Source organism: Papio anubis, chromosome 1 (assembly GCF_008728515.1).
Source record: "Papio anubis isolate 15944 chromosome 1, Panubis1.0, whole genome shotgun sequence".
NCBI classification, from domain to species: domain Eukaryota; kingdom Metazoa; phylum Chordata; class Mammalia; order Primates; family Cercopithecidae; genus Papio; species Papio anubis.
In genome coordinates this window covers 130496317-130520124 of record NC_044976.1, presented here as the reverse complement: position 1 = coordinate 130520124, position 23808 = coordinate 130496317, and the positions used below count along the sequence as shown (strand labels likewise).

The following is a 23808-nucleotide window of genomic DNA, read 5'->3' as shown; positions in this document are numbered from 1 at the left end:
GTTCCAGTCCCTCTGTGGCTCTAATGCAGAACCCCTCTGCTATCCCTTACCCTGAGGAAAAAAAAATCTGTCTCCCCCAACATCTGACCCACATCCAGTCTATGGGTGCATATGTTTGTGTGAGGGGATTAGTGATCTGCACGTTGGTATCCCCCACTTCCTCCATATGCCCCATGGAACCACATTCTAGCTCCCTCCCACCTGCATCACTGTGCATAAGCTCATTTACAGCTCCAGCTTGGTTGGCGTGAGCTACAAGGAAGTGACTGGCAGAGGACCCAGGGACCTTCCTTCCCTTGACCTTCCTGGGAACCAGAGAGGCTGGGACACTTGGATCACAGTGGGCTCAGATGAAGTCCTCTGGAGTCATTCTGTGATTGGTGGGATGGGCATTTAAAGCTCTAGCGGGTGGGTCATGCAGAAAGATCCATTTCCTCAAAGGATACTCCTGAGCCTCCTAGTAAAATGCTTGGTTTCTGCACACAAGATGGAAAGATAGGCCGAGCCTCCTGCCATTGGTCAGGAGGAAAAGAGACACTGGGCGATGGAGTCCCTAAACTTTCCTGCCACAGGTTATTTAGGACGGAAGAAAAAAACCTCCACTCTCCCTCCCTTCCTCGGCCTAGATTCTTCTCTTGCCTGACTGGTCAGTGCTACTGTCCAGGCTGAGGCCAAACTGTCCAGGATAGCAGTGGGGCCCTGGAAGGGGGCAGAGAAGGAATCAGCCAAGGCACATCATTGAGAAGAAACTACAGAAAGATTGGAGAGGAAAGGGAGATTTAAAATCTAAGTGTTCTAGCACCCAATGATGGGTGGTTGGCTGGGCAGCTCCTGGGAATGAGGGTTTGCCATGTCACCTCAGACTCTGGCAGGCTGAGTTCAATACTTTTCTTCCCTCTTCTGAGTTTAGCCTACATGTTTGCCACCATTCTTTATGGAGAGAGTGCATCTGGTGGCCCCTCTTCCTCCCCTCCCCCATCAGAACCTTGAAAGGGCAAAGAGAAAGGGATTGTGGGAAATGCCCTCCCGTGGGTGTCTGCCAGCTTGGAGCCTGGATTTGAGGTAGTGGGGGAAGGGAGGGACTGGCTCTGGAATGTGAGAGAGAAGTAAGAACAGAACTTTGTGGCATGAAGAAGGAGGTTGGAGAAGCAGGAGCTAGAGGGGACTGAATCAGACCTCCAGCCTCCAACAAGGTGCAGCACAGAAAGAGTATACGTGGCCATTGTGCAACTTTTCCGACGGCAGAAGACCTGGGGAAAGGATTGTGGCTGTAGCTGGAAGGACTTAGGTTAGATCTCAGGAAGCACATCCCAGAAAAGGAAAGACATTTGAAATGGAGACTGGGAAGGAAAGAGAGACCACTTTCTGGACCAAAAAACCAAACCAACCCAAAACAAAAACCACCAACTAAATCCCCAAAGAAGCCCATCCTTAAAGCTTCCAAGAGGAGTGATGGAGCTCAGAGCACAGGGATTATTGTGACAACTGTCAGGGGCCTCTCCTGGGTGACTGTTGCACCTCTCTCTTGCTGTTCCAGGGTTACTTTCCGCTCTGAGAGACAGCAGGCACTATGGTTAAGAGCACAGCCTTGGAGTCCGACTTTGTGGGATTCAGTCCTAGTTTACCACTTAGTAGCTAAAGAAGTCTCATCCTCACAATAGGGCTCATAACTGCTGTGAGGATGCACAGTGACTATTATAAAGGGCTTGGAATGGTCCTTAGTCTGTAAAAAGTGGAGTTGTGGGCCATTACGTTTCTCCCACCCCTCTAACGTTTTCTACTCTGTCATCTTTCCTGGTTCCTAGGCTTTGTCCCAGCCCTTCATTGTGGGTTTGGTTTTGTTTTGAGATTCTGTCCTAGGTTTTTTCTTCCCACCCTTCTGGAGTTTGAAAAGGTAGAAGAAGTATCAAGTAGTTTTAGATGAAGTTCCTCCCTTGATTCCAATAGGCTTGGCCTTGCTTGAGGTGGGGTCTCCACACCGACAGCCCCTGTTTTCCACAAGTTTTTGCCAAGCAGATGTCCTGTCTTCAGATTCAATAAATGAGAACTGAGCTGTTGAGCTTTCACCAAATAGTCTCTTTTCCCATTCTCAGCAACTTCTCTTTCGGTCAAAGACTTCTGTCGGTCAAAGACAACCCCCACATCTCATTCCTACTCCCATGGCCCTGCCTATCACTCTTTTCTTCTTCATCCTGCCTCTCCCTCTCCCAGCCCAGGTTTGCCCCCACAACTTCTCTCAGATTTATATGCCCTCCTCTTCTTGTGTCTCCTGATTGGCCTGTTCATCCCATCAGCCTGGATGCCCACAGCAGCCTCCTTAATGACCTCTCTGACTCCAGCCCCCTCTCTCCTCGATTCCTTCCCTGTACCCTATAACGAAATTATCACTGGAATTATCATTATGAAGCATCAGTTTTATCTTGTCTTTTCCCTACCCAGACACATCCATTGGCACTGGATAAAAATTTCCCAATCACGGTCTTCAAGAGACTTTATGTCTTTCTCCCATCCCCTCCAGCCCCATATCTTGTGAACTGCACTCCTCAGACCCTGTTCCTGGGGAGCATATCCCAGGCAGTCTCTGAGCCATGCTCCTCCCCGCACTCTGGGCCCTCACAAAGGCCATTCCAAGTCTCACCCCTCCCGCAGACCTCTATTCTCCTGTTTCCCTCTCTGCTCTGCCATCTTGCTTGTCACTTGCATCTGCGACTCGGCCCAGGGTTCCCCATGCATGGCGATGTTGGAGGAGACATCTTGTCTCCCTCATTAGCCGGGGGTTTCCTCTAGGGTAGGGTCTGTGTCTCTGTCAGATTGGCAAAAGCATCTCTTCTCTCTCTGGACCCTCTGGCACCCAGCAAAGGGTCTGGCTTCTAAGACACAAAGTAGCTACTGTCCAGTTTGACTCTAGGTAGGACACATTTCTGATTGCTTATTCTTGGGGGAGGAGCCTGACTTTGAAGGGTGATGTGAGCATCTTTCAGCAGGTTGTGTATAGGATCCTACTATCTAACTCTATAGGAGACCTCAAGAGAAACCCCTCTCCTACCAATGACCCCATCCTGTAGACAAGGCTTCACCTTAAGATTACAAGCCTTAGAACACCCAATTTATAGTCTTCTAAGCATTGTTGCTCCACCCACCCCCCCCAACACAAATGCAGGTCTGTAGGCCCCAGAGAGCCTTTCTCCCCTCGCCACGGCGCTCTGACTCCAGCCCGATGTTGGGCTTGTCAGCAGCAGTGTCTGGAGTGAAAAAGGGGGATAAAGGTTCAGAGTCTAGTCTGAGGCAGCCCCATTGTCCTGAGCGTGCCTCTGAGCAGGGGCTTGCAAGGTGGGAGACACGTGGGGTCACCTCCCAAGTGGGGTATAGGTCTGACCTCTTAGTGTGGCATTCTCCCTGGACCAGCCTCCTCAGCTCCACCTCTGATCCCAGTTCCAACTGGTAGAGCCAGGCACACTCCTTCTCCACATGTCTAAACCTCCTGGTTGACCCTGTGATAAAAAAAGATATGGGCAACTGGTAAGAGGGGAGGGTGAGTGTGTTAAAGTCTAGAGCACTGGTTCTTAAACTTTTTGACTTCAGGACCACTTTACATTCTAAAAAATTACTGAAGACTCCAAAGAGCTTTGGTTTGTGTGGGTTCTATTTATGAATATGTACTATATTAGAAATGAACACTGGGACACATGAAATAATTATTAACTATTGCATGTTAACAAAATGATGTATTTTTAATGAAAAACAGCTGTATTTTCCAAAGTAAACACACAAAAAATTAATAAGAAGAGTGACATTGTCTTATATTTTCACAAATCTTTTTAAATGTTTGGCTTAATCAAAGACAGTTGGTTTCTCATCTGCTTCTGCATTTAGTATGTTGCAATATCATATGTCATGTAGCTTCTGGAAAACTCTGCTGAACACTATGAAATAATGAAAGTGAAAAGGGCAAATACTGTATTGTCAGCCTTATTACGAAGACAGGTTTGACTTTGTAGAGCCTCCAGAAGGGTCTCAGGAACCCTCAGGAACCCTCCAAAAGGGTCCAGGGAGCATACTTTGAGAACTGCTAGTGTAGAGGAACCTCAGAAGACAGTTTCAAAAACCTGGGCCAATTTGAATGTCCTGGCTGATTTCCTTCAGCTGCCATGGTCTTTTGAATGTTCTCACTAGGGAGGTATTATGGGGTAGTGGTTCATCATGTAAGTTCTACCTCTGTTCTACTACTCACCAGCTATGTGGCCTTGGGCAAATTATTAATATCTCTGTGCTTCAGTTTTCTCATCTGTAAAATGGGGCTTTAAAAAGCACCCACTTTTAGAGTTGCTGAGAATTAAATGACCTAATAGGAAAGGGCTCAGTGTAGTGCTCAATGATGTGAGATGTCATTACATTCCGGAGTCTTGTCCCTGAATCCACTGCACATTGTCCTGAAGACAGGGAGCTGCAGAGGAGATCCATCCAATGCTACACAGACGAGCTCAGCCCAGAGAGCGAAAGTGACTTGTGCAAGTTCCCAGAGAGGGTGGACAGGGTTGCTGGGCCCTGAACCCAGGAGTTCTAAGGCCTAGCTCTATCTCTGCTCTCCCCGCCAGATTTTTTTTGTGGAGAGTGGAGGAGTAGGGTCCTGAGACGGGGAAGGAAGCAGACCTTACCTTTCTTTTCCCAGCAATCTCAGCTGAGCCCAGGACCAGGGCAGTACAGTGGGAAGCCTTGAGGGCAGATAGCAGGGAGAACTTCCGACACTGACAGCAACTGAAAAGAGGAGAAAGAAAGCCAGGAAGACATTCTCAAGCCCAGAGATTGTTTTGACTTTCCTTGTGGGGAGCAGTTCTGCAAAGTGGCCCCGGCCTTCTCTTCCTGGGGCTCGTAGGAAGTCTGTGATTGGGCGACCCTGCTTTTCATGAGGTGCTCAGTTCCGCTCACTGCCCTCCTCTCAGCTGTCCCACCACCCAAGGCCCAGAAGCCTCTCCCCAGATCGCACCTTCCGGCCCTGCCCTTTGTGCTGTGGCCCCACAAATCACAACATGGTGCCTTGAAAAGGGCAATTGGTGGTGCTAAGGGCATTAATGAGGATAGGGGTGCCTGCTGGGGTTCCCTGGGCAGGAGAAGGGAAGCCTCTCCCCACAGACTACAGAACAGGAGGAGGCAGATGGGGAGATAGACACATACTGGGAAGAGCTAGTCCTGGCTCATTGATCCTTCAACCAAATTGCCCTGAGCTGGGCTTCCAGCACCACCTTCATTAGTTCAGGCTAAATTCCCTGGAAGAGCACAGGTGGGAGGCGACTCTTGTCCCTAACCCCTGCTTCCCCTGTAGTAGCTTCTTCAGCCTCCAGAACCACAGCAGATGGAGCTCTCAAAGAAGGTGGCACCCCAAGTAAGTAGAACCCCAAAGACCCCAAACCCTGAGCACATGCCCTTTCTGCTGGGGTTGGAGAACTTGCTATGTATTACTCCGTTTTTCTTCTCCTGCCCACACAATTCCTTTGCATAGATGGTAAAACTGAGGCAAAACGTGGGAGGACTCAGACTGCCCACCCACTTCTTTCTACAGCCCAGCTGGGGACCAAGGGGCCTGGCATCCCACAGCCCCTCCCCCTCCACTCCTACCAGTCCCTGTGGCTTTTTCCATTTGGAAAGTCCTTTCTGGCGAGTGGCAGGTTTGGAGGCCCTAGTCTAGTCTCCTCCCCTGTCTCCTGGGCAGTGCCCCCAGGGGAGCCCCTGTGGGCCAAGATCGCCTCAGTCTCAGTTCTGGGCCCCCCTCACCCTCTACCAGCAGTCCCCCAGCTCCCGCCCCTGGGCTGTGGGACAGGGAGAGGGCTGAGGGGCTGGCTCTGCATACTAATGTCCTGCCCATTGTCAAAGCCCCTTTGTGCCAGGGAGCTCCATTGAGGCGGCTCCGGGGCGGGCACAATGGGGGCTCTGTCCCCTAGTTCCCCCAAACAGTCACCTGCTTTCAGAGCCTCCCCCACCACCCCCCCTTTGCCCCAGTGTCCGGAGGGCCCAGAGAGCACGGGGGAGTGGGCCCTGGGCCAGGGGGGATGGGCAGGAGGCAACCCCCCCCACTCTCTGGGCAGGCTGGGGAGATGGGCATTTGACAGGGCAGGCTGCAGAGGGCACACAGAGGGGAGAGGCCCTAGGCTCACAGGGGCAGGGGCAGTCTGTGGGGGAGTTGGAATGCAGGTTCTGTGAGGCCTGAGAAGGGGAAGGGGCGCTCAGAGCCTGCCCACTCCTTGGTTCCATATGCCCAGCCTGGGCCTGTGGCTGCCACCTCTCCTCCTCCCACCACAGGACTCCCCGAGGCTCATATATGCAGAGACACACAGGCATACACTCATCTATGCGGCCCCACACACGGCTCCCAACACACACCCAAACGGATGTGCCCAGACACAACATGCTGAGCCCAGCACACAGACCGCACGTCCACACCACCACCCCCTGGCATATGCACCTGCACACCCACCCTCCCGCCACCCCACCCCCTTCCCTTTTGCACCCCTCCACGGCCGCAGGCATCTCAGCACCATGTCCCTCCCCCCCATGCCCTTGCTGCCCTCTGCTGCTCTGACACAGGTTATAACAAGTTTGCACTTGTTGTGACCTTAAGAATGTGGCCCTGGGGCTGAAAATGTCCTGCTGCCCCAGACCGCACCTGCTTATACGTTAACCATGGACACAGCCTCTGCTGCACTCTAAGCATGGCTCCCATTCCTGCTCCAACCATGGAGACAGTTAGGTGGGCAGGCCCCCTACCCCAGAGCTGAGTCTAGTACCCTGGACTGAGCTCTATGTGAATAACGAAAGCCCCACCTGGCCTCGCTGGCACAGGTCCAGTGTGTCTGTCTTTGCCTTTGCCCAGGGCGCATAGGTATTTCCTAGCCCTTCCTGGCCCCGGGAGGTAGACGGAACAGTTATCATTTTCCCAGAAAGGCTCTGAGAGGTGAGATGATGGTTTCCAGGCAGCTGGTGGCAAGGCTGGGACTAGAATGGAGGTCTCTCGCCTCTAGCTTTTTTGTGTTTTTTTCCCCCAACTATTTGTCTCTTGGTTTTGCTTAGATGACCCCACCCCCAACCCTATCTACAGTTCCAACCGAGCTTTCTTTTAGCCACCTTTTTTGGGAAGGAGTGGGGGCATGGTGAGGGGAAGGGGTGGTGAGAACGGGTCTAGGAGCCTTAAGTGGGCTTCTGGGTCTAGAAAGAACCTCCGAAAGTCACCTTGACCCTTGCACTACCCCTAGGCAGAGTGAGCCTACCTCCTTTCACTGCCCACCCTCCTACTGGCCCCACTTCTGCTATGAACTCTGGATCACTGGAAAGTAACACCACAGCCTTCTTAGCTAGGGTTTGGAGTTGGGGATTTCTATCAATTATAAGTCCTTCATGCTGCCTAGCACTGGCCTTCCCAGTTGTTAACCTATGTCTGCATGAGAATCTGTAGGCTGTATCTATGGCTCGCCTGCTATTCTGGTCCACAGCATCTTCTAGCAGTCGGGAGCAGATGCCCTAAAAAGGGAAGACAGGAAGGCCCACTGGGATCCCAGAGACTTGAGGGCTGACTGCACAGTGGTGTGCTGGGGCCTGGGAAGGTGGATGGGGTCATGGTTGCAGAAACTCTGTTAGATAGAGAAGTAAGCTGATATTGGTTTGGTCATCAGCAAATATTATATTGAGTGCTAATCTCCATGATGTTTCCTCACATCACAATTGTATGGGAGAACCTCAGGGCCCTTCTATCCTTCTCCCTTCCCCTCATCTAGAATGCTTCGCCTCTGGCTACTGGATTCTCCTTAAGCTGCCTCATCCATCTGTCTTCCTTTGTGCAGGAACACGCCTCCCCCAGCCCTTATACTCTGGCATGATTCTTTTGCCTCCAAATGTTTCCTACTGGAGAAAGAGAACTTCCCAATGTATAACTTCAGCTTTCCCTGCTGTGCTCGGGCAGTTAGTTACTATACGAGACAGAGGACAGTGAGACACTCATCTCTGAATCTAGTTCTGTATCTAGTCAGTGTCCTCATGCCATCCCTACCCCATCCTCCTTCTTAAGGGAGGAATGTGAATAAGGAATAAGTAAAAAGTTGAAAGATTGCCTCCCAGAGTGGTGGTGAGCTCCCTAGACTTCTCTGAGTGAGGGTCAGAGGCTGCTCTTCATGGAGGAAACAGGAGCCCCAAGAAGGAAAGGGAGCTGAGAGGACACCTGTCAGGGAAAGAGGCTCAATTCTCTGAATAGGAATGACAGGTACAGAGTACCTCTGGGTCTCCAGCCCCATCAAGGGTACAAATAAGAAGAAATTGCTCAGACACCAACAGGTAAATTTTGACTTAATTGGAAGAATTCCCTGGGCATAAGGGGAGGGATAGAAAGAGGTGGATAACTCATTGCCCTGATGAGAAGGAAAGGTCCCCCTTTAGTCACCTACTGAACAAAGCTTGAGTGGCCTGGAAGACAGTTCCAATGACTCTCAGAGCCCCTATGGGGTTTCCAGTGGCCTCAAAGGAATCCCTTGATCATTTCCACAGAGCCCAGTAAGAGCATCACTGAATGCCTCCACCTTGTGGACCTCACTATTTGTGGCTTATTCCAACTCTTCTTGTTGGGCCAGCTACTGCAGGGATGAGGGAGACCCTGAGACCTACTAGGTGGGAGGGCCAGATTGAAGATAATGGGCTATGGCTGGGTTGGCTGGGGAAGAGCTTCTGTGGATAGTGATCCAAGGCTGGCTCCACAGAAGCTGGCACTTTGGGACCCCAGGGTGAGGAAAAGGATCTTGTAGGAAAACAGAAGTTGAGATGAAGAAGAAGGCCAGGGTTGTTGCTGTGATTCGGATGTAAAATAACATGAGCTACCAGCTAGCAGTGTGATCTTGGGAAAGTTACCCATCTTTTCTAGGCCTTGGCTTCCTCTTTAGTAAAATGTGGGGACTATATGTGATGACCACAGAGGGCTTCCCAGCATGAACACTCTGTGACACGGTCCAATGGCAAGTTGAGAAGCCCAGACTTTAAGCAGGTTCAAGCAGGCCTGGGTTCGACTTGCAGTGCACTCCTTATGAACAGTCCTCCTGGGCAAGTTAGTTAACCCGTGTAAGTCTAGTTTCCACCCGTTCATCTGAGGGCAATGCTATTGCCCTCCTAGGGAGGCTAGGATGAAGCATGGCATGGAGCACCCAGCACGATGCCTGGTGCACTGTAAAGCCTGAGGTAGGAAGTTCATGGTACTGTGGGAACACAGAGGATGGCAGCCCACGTTGCAGGTGGGGGCATCCAGAAAGGCTTTCCAGAGCAAGTGACATCTAAGCTGAGGCCTAAAGGGGAGGAGAAATTAAGCAAAGTGGGAGAGGAACAGTGTTCCATGGAAGAGGCCCCATTATTTGCTAAAAATAAAGCTTGGTCTGTTCAAGAACTGAGAGGTTTCGTGTGGCTGGGGACATGGTGCATGCGTGAAGTGGGGGCGTACAGATAGACAACACTGATGCTAGGGAGGTCATACAGGACTCTGTTACACCTGTAATTCTAAGGGCTTCAGAGATAGGGTCCCTCCATTTCCTCTCCTCTTTTTCCTACTTTTCGATCATCCTTTCTCCCAAGACTAATTTCTCTTCTCCTTGGTCACACGAGCGCAAGGAAGCATTGGGCTTCCCTAGGACGACCTGGCCAGTGCAGGGAGAAGCTTTAAGTTCAGAGTTGTCTGCCTCTGGACAAGTTTTGGCTTAGGCCTGAAGTTTTCTGCCTCTGTCCTTTCCCACCACTAGAGAGAGATGTACCTTCCACAAAAGACTCTGGATTTCTATCACTGAGGCACTCCTACTAAGCACTCCCACTGTGGGCCTCAGTTTCCCCATCTGCCCCTCTCATTGTAGAGAGTAGGGAGAGTGTTGACAGGGTGGGGCTGAGCGCAGCCTGCAGAGAAGAGCTAGGGAAACTAGAGAGAAGACTGCCAAGGAGCCTGACTCAGTGCCCCCAAGTGTCCAAACGTTGAAACTTCAATGGGAAGCTCAGAGGAAGGACTTCCGAAGATGAAGTGGGTGGCACATGGAAAAGGGGGCCTGAAGGAGGAAAAGTGATGTAGAACATCAATCCTACAGGCTCTTTTAAGTCAAGAAATAGCAGGGACTGAGAAGGATAAAGGATGAACAAAATACAGATTAAGAAGCAGTCCAAAAAAGGTTCTCTGTTTGGGAAGATGGGGATGGTCCTTCCTGGAAGGCGTGGAGCTGATGAAAAAACCTCTACAGGAGCCGGCCCTGGGGGTGTTCTCACAATGGGGAGTAGCTCTTCTGCCTCCCCTACCCACCACTACCTCTTGGGCCCTCCACCACCTAGGTCCAAGCCTCCCCTCATTTCCAGCCAACACCACTTCAAGTTCAAAGACAGGAAAGTGTACAGAGAAGGGCAATTCAACTGGGATCTGGTCAGCCTGCCCCTCTTCTCTCAGGTGGAGAACCCTGTCTTGGCCCTGGGACTCCAAGGAATAGGTCTCATCATTCCCTCCCTAGTTTCTCAAACTCTTCTGGTAGATCAGGTGACAACTCAGTAGTCTTCACCCCAAGAACCTTATCTCCAGGGCCCTGGTCGTCCTGGGCCTTGAGAAGGCTGCCAGCTGCCTGATACCCCTGAGGCTGGGGGCAGACAAGAGGGTGAGAGGCTGAAGGATAGTAATTAAGGAACTTGGCTCTACTCAGCATCCTCAGCACACACCTGCCCACCTCTTGGCAGGCTGAGAGGGTTTTGGAGGAATTATACAGAGGTGGGATAAAGAATAGTGAGTTGGAAGTCCCCTTCAATTCTGGGGCTAGAGTAAATCTTACTCCACAACTCACCTGGAGAAAGGAGATAGAAGGGATGGTGTAACTTGAGCATCATCAAGGCCACTGGGGTGTGGAGGGGTAATGTGAAGGAAAAGCCCACAGGATATAGAGACATGGGGTCTGGTTTTGCCATTAAATAAATGTCAGCAAGTGACTTTATGTCTCTGAACCTTAGTTTCCCTAATTCAGTAATATTTTTCATTCATCTGCAAAGTAGGATAATAATAGTGTCTTTATTTGCTTAAAGGCCTTACAGATTTCATATACTTTAAATCATGTAATCCTGACCACATAATGGAAGGTTTTATTGCCTCCTTAGATGAGGAAGCTGAGCCCTAGAGAGATTAAGAGATTGACTGAAGTTCCCATAGCTAGTAAGTGACACAGACAGGATGGCAAGTAGCAGGAAAGAAGAATACATAGGGAACTTTGTGACTCAGACATGCCAGGATAAGAAATAGGTTGCATTTGTTGGGTTAACTCCATTTGATTGAAAATGGCTCTCTGTATCACCATATTGAGGATGATTCTGAGGTTGTCAGAAAAAAAGCACTGCGATGAATTAGTGTTATCTGCTAAGGGGTGGTGGGGTGATGAGTGGTGGCTTACATGCTGTATAGTTGACATTCCTAGCCCAGAATCACCCAGAGATTCTAATTCCTTCCTCTATACTAACCAGTTAGGTTAAATTTAAAGGTAACAGCTTACAAAGGTGACTAAGATACAGTCTGTGCCTTTAAGGAGCTCACAATCTCTAGAGAAGAACAAAGGATGATGTGGCAAATGTCCTGGGAACACAGAGGGAGAGTAACTCTTTCTACCTGGGAGGTGGGGAAGGCTCCACAGTGGAGAGGGCACTGGGGCAGGGCCTTGAAGGAGGAAGACGATTTGAAAGGGAAGAGAGCAGTCTTGAGGGGAGTCTGGGAGCAGGGAGAGGGTGTTCTAGGCAGAGTGAGCTGCCTGAGCAAAGACATGGAGACAGACAAGTGGAGCACAGGCTATGTTCCACGTGGCTAGAATATGGGCTGCATAGGGAAAATATTCCAGGGGAGGCTGTGAAGAGTAAGGTGGAGTCAGACATTGAAGGATTTTTGCCAAGAAGTTTGAATTTCATCACGAAAGCTGTGGGAACTCATTGAAGAATTTAAAGCCAAGTGATGGGGTCAGAATGTGTGCACTGAGGCAGCCAAGGACTGAGGTAAGCACAGTGAGTTTGGCTGCAGGAGGACCAGGAGACCATTGCAACACCTCAGGTGAATGAACTAGGGCAGCCTCAATGGACATGAAGAGAATTCGTGAAGGCAGAATTGATGGACCTAGTTACCAATCAGATGAGGGGGAAGAGAGAAAGCAGGGGTAATTCTAAGGCTTGTGCACCTAGTGGAGAGTAATTCTGTGAACAAGAAGGAAAACACAAAAGAGACTCTTTTGAGGAGACAGGACGTTGAGTCTGAACATGTTAAAATTGGAATGCTCCAGATAGGGGGAGCCTGTAAGTACTTGGATACACAGGGCAGAAGTGATGTGGAATCCACGGAGCAGGGAAACAGTTGAGGAAGATGGAGGACAGTGGTCAGGGATGACAGCCAAGGGTGGATGGATTCCTGAGAAACACCAACACTTAAGGTGCAGAGGAGAGATTACAGCAAGAGAGATGATCCAAAATAAACAGAGCAGTAGAGAGAGAACCCCAAGAACATGGTGTCCGAGAGTAACGGTGAGACTGTGCACACATGTAGTGTTCACAACCCATGCAGCATTCTGACACATATGATTGCATGGAACTCTCCCGTCACCTCTGTATTATTAGGCCTTTTTGCAGATAAGGGAAATAGAAACCCATACGTTTAAGTGATTTGCCCCAAATCACAAAGCCTAGAAATGGCAGAGCTACTTAATGGCTAATCAAGGTGGATAAAATCAGTGGATTCCCACCACACCTCAATAAAAGCCAAAAGAGAGTGTTAAGAACAGACCAGTCAGTCATCAGTCTCAAGTGCAGCAGAGACTGTTGGGGTCAAGGGCTGAGAAGACGCCCTTGGATTTAATGATGGGAAGTTCAGCTGTGACATTGGAGAGAGCTTCTTGCTTCCTGTTGCTTTAACTGGCCCCCAGAGTGGCTGTGGGGGCAAATGGAGTAATTCTGAATTTGTGCAAGTGTTTTGTAGACTTCAAAACCCCATCTTACAGAGGTGATTGTTACTGTTATTTTTATTGTTATTAGGTATTATTAAATTGAACCCTTTGATATTGCCAATAGGGAACCCATGTATTAAATGGACGATTTCATATAATTCAACCTAATGGTAAAAGGAGTGAGCTGGAGTGGGGGTAGGGGCTGTGAGGTTACGAGACAGGCAACTGCAAAGGCGAGGGTGGCCCCAAGGTACTGGGGAGCCCCACCCCCTGATGGTGGGGAGGTCAGTCTTCCGCATGGGGTGGAGAGTGGCAAATCGCTGGTGAAGCTCGAAATTTGCAGGAGTTCCCTTTCACCTCCACCACTTCCACACTCCCCATCTGCAACCTGACCAGCCCCTTTGCAGAGACTAGGGGTGGGGGTGTACTCTCTTGAGGGGCTCTGCCTGAAAAAACACTTCTGATACCTAAACTAGGTTGATCCCCTCAACCAGGATCTTTGGAGATAAGTTGGGTATGGATTCTCCCTATAGGGAATCTCAGGGCCTAGGCCAAGTGGTGACTGATTGGAGATCCAGGCAGAGTTGACACAGGAAGGAGGGTCCTGAACAGACTTCTTGTTTATCACCCTGACTCTCTAACCTAGCTTGGACCCTCTTGAGATTTTCCCTAGTGTCCTTGGGAACCTTTTCAGCATTTCATGTCTTAGTGGTAACAATAGGAATAACAATAGCAACACGAGTTATTTCTATAGATGCCATTGCTTCCAGTTGACTCTTAGCACTGACGCTAATTCTTCTGGCTGTTCAGTCAAGATGAGGAGGGATGGGTTAATGTCTCCTAGTAGATGTTCTTCTGAGGTGAGGACCCAGATGGGGCCAGGCTGGGAGGCTACCGGGATTGCTGGAGCTGGGGCTGAGGAGACAGTGGTACCGCCTCTGTCCTCAGTTGAACTCTGCCTAGTGCCAAGCTCCTCACAAAGGACCAGCTCCTGTTGAGCCTTGCTGGCCCAGACAATGATTAGCAGCAGATACTGGGAAGGGGTGATGACTCAGGAGGGCGTGCAATAGGGGTAGTGTGAAAGGTTGAGAGGGCAGGTGCATCAGAGAGGCAGCACCCACTTGCCACAAGAACCAGGAAGTCCTCCTTCTCCAGCCGGGGAAACAGGGGGTCCCCAAGATGCCACCCTGTGGGCAGTTCTCTACGGAACACTGTGCCTTTCTTGCAGGGGACAGAAGGCACCACTTGGGGACTGAGGTGGAGGAAGGGGCAGTGGTCCTGGTCAGCTCACACTGACAGGCAGGGGTGGTGTCTAAACAGAGAACATCTGATGTGGCCCCATCTTTTGTCCCTCCCTCTCTTAACTGGAAAACACACAGGCAGGTCAGAAGGGCCCTGCAGAGGTTACAGACTCCCAGGAAATGCTTTGAAGGCTTTTATCCTTTCTTTTGATCAGACTATGAGAACTTTCCAAACGTTGACACAAGAGAAGAAAGGCCTATTCTTCCATGGGCCAGGGCCTCAGTGTCAGGCTGGGGCTAGAGGATGGGAGGGAAAGGGGGAAGGAGACCAGGGAGTGGGAGACAGAGGCAACAGTGATTCAGCTGGAGAGTCAGGCCCTGGGACACACACACACACTGCCCTCTTTTTCCGCACCTCAAGATTTGTGTGCATCTGGCTCCATTTCTATTTGTTTATTTTCCTTGGGGCAAGACAGGAGGGGGATTAATGAATAAAGACATCAAGTTTGAAAAGAACCCCAAATCCAGCTCCATTCTTCTTCCAACCTTGAGGGCTTACATAACCCTGTAGTGCTTTTCTTCCTGCCCTTCCTCTCTTACCCTTCTCCTTCCTTTTCTCTTCCCCCACCCTCATTAAGAACACTTGGAAGGCCAGAAGTGCTTCTTTTTCATCCCAAAGTAAGTGATCTCCTTCTGGAGGACTCTAAGGTAGCTCTTCAAGTTGGAACTGGTATCCAAAAAAGAGATAATATGGTTGGTGAGAGGAGTCTGAGTAGCTGTTTGCTCTCTCCACCGAGGCCGGGGGGAGGAGTGGGACCAGACTACTGTGGGAGCAACTCGGGCTGGACATAGAGATTTACAGCAGGAAGTGACCTAATCATTCTCTAACATAGCACCTCCCAGACTGACCTCGCAACGTGTCCTGAAAGGCAGAGGAGAGGGAATTTGTGCCCTAGAATCTACAGGGATGAGCCATAAGCGGCCACACACTGGACATCCTTGAAATCTCTTTTTGTCTTAAGCCATTCAAAATTTTTATTCTACTTCATTGTATATTGTTGGCATAATATTAAAATAGCATTTTCCCTCAAAATCTGAGCAAAATTGATAACTTCAGGAAATATACTAAATTTAGTCCTGTGGCTTTGAGTGCCTCCTGGCACACTAGTGCATGCCCTAGTTTGAGACGTGTGGAACTAATACCAACCCCCATTCCACAATGAAGGAAATACAGACCCGAGAGGCTGAGAGGCTTGACTGAGGTCACAGCTAGTCAGTGGCAGAGTTGAGATGGGCACCCAAGTTTCTTGCTTCCCAGTACAGTGCATGTTCCACCAGGCAGTGCTGTCTCTTAGTTCTGAGCATCTTTTACACATCCTTGAGCCTAATTCTCTCACTCTATCTTCAGAATGCTGGGCAAGGACAGATACCCAGCTCAAGTGTCTAAGATAAGTATGTGTGTGGAGACCAGCCTAATCTCAGGTGCTGAGACATAGTGCTCAAAACCCCTCTACTGCATACAGGGCTCTCCCAACGTGGAAGAGGAAGGAGAAGGATAGGAGAGGAAGGGAAGGAAGAAAAGTACTGCAAGGATTATGTAAGCCCTCAAAGTTGGAATAAGAACAGAGCTGGATCTGGGGTTCTTAAGATGATGGACAGATAGTAGGACAGAGAGCAAGCTGAGTCCCTGTCCACCTATTCATTTGTCGTTACCAAACAGTGATTGGTAGGACCTTCAAACCTAAGCTAAATGGATTAGTTAATAGCTATAGTAGAAACTGTTCCTATCTTCCTGGAATCTGCCTCCCTTTCTGATCTCATTTCCAGATCCTTCAATCAAAAGGCTCTTTTCTACAGGGAAGAAATAGGGAGAAGAATAGGAGGCTTTGGGGCTTAGAATGTCTCTATTAATGTGGACAAATAGGCTGTGGGATACAGAAGGAGAATAGAAGGATAAAGTGTGGTAAAGAATTTGAAGGCGAGAGTTATGATTAGATGGATAGCATACTATTCCCAGGATGAGACACAGGAAGCTGGGGAAACCATAAGGAAAAGAAGGGAAAGCCAGAGAGATGTGTAGGCAATACAAAGTCAAAGAGGGAGGTGAAAAGGAGGACAGGTGTTGGGGAGACATTTTAGTGACAGCCAGGATGAAGTACAAGACAGGACAAGCAGAGAAGCACAATGGATAGAGATGAGAAGATCGCTGGGAGGAGAGTCTACACGAAGGAAGTGGGGAGAATAAAGACAAGTCATGCAAAACTAGGAGAGAATCAATGGGATCAAGCAGTCATGAAGGAAGGGTGTCACCTCCAACCCTTGGATATATCCTGGGCATCACTGCTGGTGAATTTTTCATACCTGTCTGGCTCCTGCTAACCTTTACTATGCTTAAGGTGTCATGTCTGCTTGTTGAGTGTTGAGTTTGCTCACTGAAGGCAAATAAACTATAGTATTAATATGAAGTTATGCTGGAAAGGACTTTGGAATCCAGCCAGAAAGAGGCACAAAGTTCAGCTCTGCTACCGATAAGTTGTGTCACCTGAGCTCTCTGAACCTTAATTTCCTCAGCAGTAACTACAAAGATAATAAGATTTGTTTTACAGAGTTGCAAAGATGAAATATGAAGTGCTGCTCTAGAGAAGGCATTCAATACATGATAGTTCCCCTCCATCTCTCCTTCCATTTCCTTGAACCAAACATTTGCAAGAGGAAATACTCCACAGTCAAAAAACAGAAATCATCTAGTGACTCTAAGGAAGAATGACCAGCAGGCTAGGCCGGGCGCTGTAGCTCACACCCGTAATCCCAGCACTTTGGGAGGCCGAGGCAGGTGGATCACGATGTCAAGAAATCGAGACCATCCTGGCCAACATGGTGGCCAGCTGGCCGGCTGGGCATGGTGGCTCATGCCTGTAATTCCAGCTGAGGCAGAAGAATCGCTTGAACCCGGGAGGTGGAGGTTGCAGTGAGCTGAGATTGCGTCACTGCACTCCAGCCTGGAGACAGAGTGAGACTCCATAAAAAAAGAAAGAAAAAAAAAAAAAAAAAAGAAAAGAGAAACGAAAAGACCAGCAGGCTAGAGCACCATGGAGGAAGCCAAGGTTCTGCACCTGACCCTGGCCCTGCAGCTGGCCATGAAGGAACCCACAGGGGCTGGCCACAAAGCAGGAGGGTGTTGAGGGGTCAGAGCATATCACTGTTTTCCCAGTGTGTCCTATTAAGATCTTTCATGTGCTCCCAACGCTTCAACTAAAATGAATGGATCCTTATTTCCTTATTTCCTGGGTGGCGCTGGATTTCCTCATTTTTCCCAATCCCGTTCCTTTGCACTAGATGTCAGTTTTCCCTTCACAAGCTCTTCTTGCACTTCACTGACACCTTTTTTATGGCACTTATCACTTCCTACCTGTTTTACAGTTGTCTCCTTTATTAGATTGCAAGGTCTTCACAGAAAGAATCTACATCTGATCCATCTCCATAATTCCATTGCCTTGTTTAGAATTTGGCACCCAGTAGTTGCTGGAAAAAAAATGTTTACTGAGGTTGGGCATGATGACTCATGCTTGTAATCTCAGCATTTAGGGAGGCCAAGATGGGAGGATGGCTTGAGCCCAGGAGTTTGAGACAAGCCTGGGCAACATAGTGGGATCCCATCTCTACCAAAAAAAAAAAAAAAAAAAAAAAAATTAGCTGGGGCATGGTGGTGTGCACCTGTAGTCCCAGCTACTCAGGAGGATGAGGTCGTAGAATCACTTGAGCCCAGGAGGTGGAGGCTGCAGTGAGCCATGATCATGCCACTGCATTCCAGCCTGGGTGACAGAGTGAGACCAAGTTTCAACAACAACAACAACAACAACAAAGTGTTTATTGTATAAATGAACAAAAACACAACTCAAACTGAATGTGGTGGGCAACATTAATACAGATCAAAACATTTGGTTTCTTTGTGTACCTATTAGTGTCGATAATTAGTTATCTGGGGTTTCCATGTATACAAGGAAAAAAGAAAAACATCATTATAAAATCAAGAGAAGATACAAACAAGAAGGGGGAATGAGAAGGCCCCAGAGTGAAAGGTTCTGGACCAGAGTGAAGTTCCATCCATTCTACCTAAGACAAGAACTTCCACATCTCCTCGGCCCTGTGATGATGGAGTTAGTTAGATTGGCCCCTATGGCTGGAGTGGGTTAGGGGTCCCCTCTACTCTTAATTCAATCATAAAATACTTCTTGAGCACTTACTATGTGTCATACATTGTGCTAATCTTTAGGATAACACACACACATATATATATGTGTGTGTGTATACGTGTATGTGTGTGTGTGTGTGTGTGTGTGTATAATGCTGGATCCTTCTTTCAATGACCTTATTTGTAGTAGAATACAAATGATACATCATGTACTAAGAGAGGTGCCATTACAGGTATAGATGGATATAGATATACATATATGGAAACTCAGAAAAGGGAGGCATTACTTAAGGTTGTAGGAATCAGAGAAGGCTTCATGAAAGAGGGGTTATTTGAACTGGACTCTGAAAGATAAGACTTGGATAGGTAAAGACAAGGAGGAAGGGGAGCTCAGGAAGAGAGAAGTGCAGGATCATGGAAGGCAGGAAAGCCTGGGTGTGCATAGCAGGGAGCAGGGAGTGGTTGGTTTGCTTGCAGCAAGAAGTGTGCCATAGCAGAGAAGTGGTCAGAGATAAGGCTGGAAAGCAGGTTCAGAAGCAGACTGTGGAAGGCCTTACATGCCAGCCTGGGTTTGGCCTGTCTTTGATAGATAATGGGAAGACATCAAAATGTTTTGAGCTAGAGAAAGAACTAAGACAATTATAGTAAAATGAAAAGTGGATGGATTTGGGAGATGGGACCTGAGCATGAATCTAATTCCACAATTTACTGAGTCATACCATCTCTCTGAGCCTCAGTTTCCTCATTCATAAAACAAGAATTATAATCTTAATATCTTACAAGAATGCCATGAGAATAAAATGTGAAAGTGCTTTTGAAAGTACTGGATAAATGTTCATTGATTCCTGATCAGAAGTGTATTTGAGGAAGAGAAACCCAGGAGCAATGTAGGATGGATTTGAGGAAAGAAAGAGATGAGGAGGATGCTGACGCAGTGATTCAGCCACAAGGCATTAGGACTTGAAGACAATGGAATGAAGGGGAGGAGGCACAAATAATAAATCCACAGCACACGGCATTAGATAAATGTTGAGTTGAGGCAAGAAGACAGTTTGAGATGATCCTGGCTTTGAGTGTGGGTAATGGGTAGGATGATGGTCCCTTTAAGTATTTTAGGAACCAAAATAGAGCAGCAAGTAGGAGAAGAAAGGATTTGTTTACATTTGGAAGTGAATGCATTTAGTATTCATATCCCAAAGCTCCTTCCAGTCAACTTGCTCTTGCAACAGAGAAAATAGACAAAGCACTTTCCCTGTGGGTGCAGCTTTTCCCCTCCCCCTGCACCTGCTGCCCCTGGGAGGGGGTTGAAGCATCTTTTCTAGTCACCTAATTTAGCATAATCAACTCCAAAGCTCTGTAGCAATTTACAAAGCTCATTCTCTCCCCAACCCCCTGCAAATGGAACAGTTGACCCAGAAGAGAGGAGGGACTGATATCTTGGGCTTTTATTTTCTTACCTTCTGAAAACAGGGTTGTAAGCATCTGCAGCATTAGCAAAGCCTGTGTAAACTTGGGTTCCCTCGCACTCTGAAGTGGCTCCTCCTGAAGGTCTGTGTGAACTAGGTGTCTCCTGTGAGGCAGATAAAACTGCAGCCTTCAGGGGGGCCTTGGCCTGTCCGGATCAGGCTTTCAGTCATTCCCTTACTCCTTCTTAACAAACTATACTAGGCACTGGGGAAAGAGATGAAAGGCAGAGTCAGTGGTATTAAATTAGGAACACAAAGATGGTAAACAATGATAAACAAATCATCTCAAAGCACTATAATGCTTCAAAATAGGAATATGTGCAAGAGGGCCAGGCGCGGTGGCTCACACCTGTAATCCCAGCACTTTGGGAGGCCAAGGTGGGCAGATCACTTAAGTCCAGGAGTTCGAGACCAGCCTGGGCAACATGGCAAAACCCCATCTCTACTAAAAAGTACAAAAATTAGCTGGGCATGGTGGCACATGCCTATAGTCCCAGCTACTCAGGAGGATGAGGTGGGAGGACTGCTTGAGTCCAGGAGGCAGAGGTTGCAGCGAGCCGAGATTGCACCACTGTACTCCTGCACTTCAGGCTGGGTGACAGAGTGAGATCCCATCTGGAAAAAAGAAAAAAAAAAGAATATGTACAAGAGCAAGCATAGTAAAGTAAACCCATTCTGGGGCGGGGATGGGGGGGACAGAGAAGATGAATTTTTTTTTTGAGAGTCAGGGAAGGCGTCAAAGGGGGTAATTAACACTTGAGTCGAGTTCTGAAAGAAAAGGACATCAATCATCAGGTAGGCACGGAGCAGGGCAGTGCAGAAGCAGGTCCAAAGGTAGAAAGGATTAGGTAGTGAGGCTCTTCACTGAAGTTCAGGGGGCCTGTGAAAGATTGTCAAGGGTAAAGTCAGAAGCAGGCAGAGACCAAATCATGAATGCTGTGCTGAGAGGCTACAGAGAAAAAAGATAAAGCACTTTCCCTGTGGGCGCAGCTTTTCTCTTTCCCCTGCACCTGCTGCCCCTGGGAGGGGTTGAAGCATCCTTTCTAGTCAGAGGTGTATTTGAGGAAGAGAAACCCAGGAGCAAAGTAGCAAAAAGCAAAGGGGAGCCACAGATCAAGTTCTTGAGAGTCACAAGAACAACAGTGTCCTTACTCAAGAAAGGCCCTGATAAATCCTGGAGAATAAATGACTCTCAAGTAAAATAAATGAGTGCTCAGGCAAAAAAAAGACAGCTCCAGGAAGAACTTCCAGGGGTAGCAGTAAGTGGGAGTGGTACTTGCTGAGGGAACCTGCTGATCATCACTGTAGCTATGACTGGCCTTTGTTTTAGGGAAAGGATCACCAGTTCTTAGAGGAGAAAGAAGGTGAATGTCTCTGTTTCTGTCTCTTTCACCACTCAGAGGCTGGTCTTCAGAATTCTGTCTCTGGTATTTGGCTGGCTGGGACTGTTTTGGGAAATAGCACCCTCTAGAGGAAACAGTATGTTTTATTTTGCGGGGGTGCCGGGGGTGGTGGGGTGCACAACAAATGATTTCCAGAGCTTTGGCTTGCTTCCTTCCCCAGGGGCCCGGGCAGCTTGAGGGTGGAGTGTAGCTGACTGTTTATTCGCTTCTGACTCTGGCCACCGCAGAGAACAAAGCTGCCTGGCTGTGGGAGGTGGCACAACAGCTGGGAGCAGCAGATAACAGCTGGAGGTGGCAGATATAAAGGCTGGCAACCACAGGCACAACAGCTGGAGGTGGCAATCACAACAGTCAGAGGCAACAAAGAGGCTAGCAGTGGCCGAAATCTACAGTGCCCATGAGTCTAGAGCCTTAACCCTGGGTTGTGTAGTCTTACATACAGGGTGCCGTAGGGGCATCTGCTGAGAGCATGAGGTCCATGAGAATGAACCTGGGGCACACAAAAGCAGTTGCTACAATTAAAAAGTTCTGGACCAGGAGCTGGGAGACCTGGATTCTTGTTCCAACTTTACCACTAAACTACTTGCGGCAAAGCTCTCTGAGCCTTAGTTTGTATGGTGCCTTTCCTACCTACCTCATGGTGTGAGGATCAAACTGTATATTTTATAAACTTTAAAGTGAGAAGGAATTATAGACTAATATTTTGGGAACGATAAGCAAGGCTTTTCTTGGGCCCTAAGAGCTTCCATTCTCCAAGATATGTACAATCTCTCCTCAACATAAACAAAGCCAGGACTCCAGTTAAGGATCCCTGAATGTCACCACAGAAAGTGCAGGGGTAGAAGTGGGGCGGAGAAGGCAGGCATCCTGACCCACCATGAGTACAGACAGAAGCTTCAAGACAGTCTTTCAATCTCCCCTCCAAAGCTTTTATCTCCACCATAGGATCTCTGCAAAGTGCTTGTCCAAAGTGCCTTCCTGATTGTTACAATGCTCTTTATAATGTCAATTTGCAATCTTTCTCCCTGCAGTATGAACTCACTGACTGTTCCTCTTGGAGCTCAAAGGACAAGTTCAAGCCTTTGATCACATGACAGCCCTTCAAACCAAATATTTGCACACATCCATTATATCCTTCTAATGGTCTCTTCTTCTGAATGAACTTCCCTATTTCCTTCAACTATTTCTTATGTGATCTGGTTCTGAATCCTCTCATATCCTGAGTGTTCCTTGATGCTGGATACTGCAGGTGTGGGATGAACACAGCAGAGTAGAATCAACTACTTTTTTATTCTAGAGACTTCAATTCGACTAAAGTAGCTTAAGATTAGTTTGCTTTTTTGGCAATCAAAACACATGAATAACTCATATTGGATTATTTTCTGCTAATATGTTTAACTTTTTTATATTGTACTGCTTTGCTAAATCACATCTTCTCAATCCGGAACTTGCTCAGGTAATTTTTGGACCCAAGTACATTATCCAGCACTTAACATTTTTGTTAGACTTGGCCTATTTATTTGACTCCTTTTGGATCCTAATTCTGCCTGAGCTCTTGCATTTGCTATCTGTCCCAGCTTTCTGTCAGGCATATAATTGATGGCCATAGCATTCTATAGTTTTGAATGAAGTTCATGTTAAGAAAATTGAATAGGGCAAGGCCAAAGATAAAGCTCTCTGGTGTATCAATAGAAAATGAATTCCAGGCTATCATGGTCCACTCACCAGTACCACTGATTTTTAAAGTCACCGAGTTAGATTAGCATTCTCTTCACTTTTCTTTATCTTATCCCCAGGTCATAATGAGAAATGTTGTCAAAAATCTCCTGAAGTTTAGGTACATGTTCTCTGTTGCACTTCTTCGATTTGTCAATTTAGTAGCCTTACCATAAAAGAAAATTAGGTTATTATTATTCTTGAGACAGAGTCTCACTCTGTTGCCCAGGCTACAGTGTAGTGGCATGATGATAACTCACTGCAGCCTCCAACTCCAGGGCTCAAGTGATCCTCCTGCCTCAGCCTCCAAGTAGCTGGGAGTACAGGTGTGTGCTACCATACCCAGCTAATTTTTAAAAATTTTTGCTGATATGGGGGTCTTGCTGTTTCCCAGGATGGTTTTGAACTTCTGACCTCAAGCGATCCTCCTGCCTCAGCCTCTTAAAGTGCTGGGATTACAGGCATGAGCCACCACACTCAGCCAAAATTAGGCTATTTTGATGTGACTTGTTCTTAGTAAATCCACACTGGGTCCTATTGATAACTTCCTTTCCCCCATCCTGCCCAAGTACTCATAATCTTAATATTCCATTCTAGAATCTTGCCTAGGAGCAATATCTTACCTGTTTGTTTGTAGTTTGTGAAAGGTACTTCATTTTTCTTTTTGAAAATTAAAACTATGTTCATTCATCTCCAATTTTACAGCATGTTCTCTGTTCTCTAATATTCCTCAAAATATCTTATAGGAGTTTACATCTTTTTTTTCAAGGGTTTGAGGATCAAATGAGAAGGTATTCTAATGTGTGAATTCTAAAATGGTATATAGATACAGGCAGTATG

At 47.9% G+C, this 23808-nt stretch overlaps 2 protein-coding genes across 5 annotated transcripts in view; one reads left to right on the top strand and one right to left on the bottom strand.

Annotated features, from left to right (window-relative positions):
* KCNJ9 (potassium inwardly rectifying channel subfamily J member 9) overlaps positions 1–19998 on the bottom strand; it is a 44658-nt gene extending 24660 nt beyond the window's left edge. For 2 of the 4 annotated variants that reach the window (XM_021925647.2, XM_009184633.3), the window contains exons 1-3: positions 5614–5729; positions 4656–4755; positions 3377–3491 (exon numbers count right to left, since the gene is read on the bottom strand). The gene's annotated coding sequence lies outside the window, so the exon portion shown is untranslated. Of the gene's footprint in view, positions 1–3376; positions 3492–4655; positions 4756–5613; positions 5730–19840 lie in introns of those variants that run through there. The other 2 variants (XM_031654411.1, XM_009184641.3) reach the window with 2 other exon arrangements.
* KCNJ10 (potassium inwardly rectifying channel subfamily J member 10) overlaps positions 1–23808 on the top strand; it is a 32942-nt gene that overhangs the window by 2245 nt on the left and 6889 nt on the right. The gene's annotated exons all lie outside the window — the stretch shown is intronic.